A 2,225-nucleotide genomic window follows, 5' to 3' on the forward strand; every position below is an offset into this window, starting at 1 on the left:
TTCGTTGGTAAAGGTAATGAATTTTATTATATGATGCATGTATTTTTAGAAACGACTACAGTCGCCTCTAAAATTTTATTTTTACAAGCAAACCGGCTTGGGAACCCTTTTTAGAGGCGGGTTTTGATAGAGTCGACTCTACTAAAAAAATTCTTTGTTACTAAAAATCAATTGTGTAATAGTGAATACTTGTACAAGATATTCCTTGTAAACTATATGTATTTCTCTTTTCCGTTCCTTGTCTTGGTCAACAATGCCCTCTTCCTAGTCAGCCCTCCACTCTCCTTATTAATCAACTACTAGAAGCTCACCCCTTTCCTCCCTAATCATGATAAAAACAGCCTTTTCCTTCCTTCCCACCTTCTCCCTGATCTCCTCAACCATAACAATGTGCCACCTTAGAGCATCTCCAATAGTTATGAATATGTCACTTGCCAAATGTTGTCTTTTAGCAAGTTGCTATAATAATTTACCAAGTTGAAAAGAGGTCATCTCCAACAATTCCCTATTTTTAGTTGCCAAATCAAAAAAAAAGAGGGGGGCCCAGCAGATCCGGTTGTTGACCAGTACTCCCCCGCGCGACGCGTCTCCTTCTTCATCGCACGAGTACGCCACCAAGACTCCATCGCAGGTCAGCTATGCGAGTGGATCGTGTCACGCGGGCTACGGCAGGATCGTCGTGCCCTTTGTAATCTCCATCGCAGGTAAGCTACGCTGCCAGGACTCCATCTCCTTGCCCCTCTCGACCATCCTGCAGCAGACTAGGTTTTCTTCTTGATCTCTATGGTCGGTTAATCTAGGGTTTAGATAATCTAGGTTTTGTTCTTCATACTCTCTACTCGTGGGCAGGAATCATGTCTAGAAAAAGATCCCATGCGCGAAGAGTATTGGAGGAGTCATCATCCGATGACGATGAATCCCTAATATTAGCGACTGCTCAAATTGTGCAAGGCTTCTCCAATGAAAAAGGAAGACATGGTGGATCTGTCAAAGGTCATAGAGTTCTGTACCGTGATAGAGAAGGCGGCCACAACAGGATGTACTAGGATTATTTATCGGACAATCCCACATACACCCCTGAAATGTTCCGTCGAAGGTTGTTGCTCTTAATTTTGTATGATTTTGTTTCACATGCTAAAATTTTTTTAGTTCTTATTCTCTATTTGTCTTCTTCAGGTACAGGATGTCTAGGGAGCTTTTCAAACGCATAATGAATGCTGTAGAAGAGCATGATGATTACTTTGTCCAGAAAAGAAATGCGGCCAATGTGGTTGAGTTGCTTCCAAAAAGTCACTGCCGCAATGCGTATGCTCACCTATGGGGTTCCAGCTGATGCGACAGATGAGTACGTTCGCACTGGCGAAAGTACTGCACTTGAGAGCCTGCGTAAGTTTGTTCGGGCAGTTATTGAAGTTTTTGGTGATGAATACCTCAGGTATCCGAATGAGACGGACATAACACGCTTACTTGCAATGGGTGAGAAAAAGGGATTTCCAGGAATGTTAGGGTCTATTGATTGTATGCACTGGGCGTGGAAGAACTGTTCATATGACAAACAGGGTCAGTTCAAGGGGCATTGTGACAAGCCCACAATTATTTTGGAGGCTGTTGCTTCTGAAGACCTTTGGATATGACATGCCTTCTTTGGAATGCCCGGGTCTCACAATGACATCAATGTTCTTGATAGATCTCCCTTGTTTGATAACTTGACGCAAGGTAAAGCTCCAGAAGTGAAGTTTTCCGTTAACGGCCATGACTACACAATGGGTTATTACCTTGCAGATGGTATATACCCCTCTTGGGCTACTTTAGTCAAGTCCATCACTCTACCTATGGGGAACAAGAGGCAATATTTTGCCAAAGCGCAAGAAGCAGCGAGAAAGATGGTCGAGAGAGCTTTTGGGGTTCTTCAATCAAGGTTCGCCATTATTCGAGGACCCGCACGCCCTTGGGACGGTGAGACTTTGGCACTGATCATGAGGGCTTCTATCATCATGCACAATATGATTGTAGAAGATGAAGGATTTGTGGTCGACCCAGACGAGCGTTTTGATTACGGTGGTGACAATGTCGAGCCTGATCGTGGTCAACCCCATCGTACACTTGAAGAATATATTGAAGCGCATAGACAGATCAGAGACAAGTACACACATGTGCAGTTGAAGGAAGACCTTATCGAACACCTGTGGAACAATCATCCAGATTTATACTCCTACAATATATGA

General features: G+C 43.6%; 1 pseudogene; it reads left to right on the forward strand.

The window, feature by feature from the left end:
• On the forward strand, positions 1,302–2,225 carry LOC110429734 (annotated as a pseudogene).

Source organism: Sorghum bicolor, chromosome 8 (genome assembly GCF_000003195.3).
Source record: "Sorghum bicolor cultivar BTx623 chromosome 8, Sorghum_bicolor_NCBIv3, whole genome shotgun sequence".
Lineage (NCBI taxonomy): Eukaryota > Viridiplantae > Streptophyta > Magnoliopsida > Poales > Poaceae > Sorghum > Sorghum bicolor.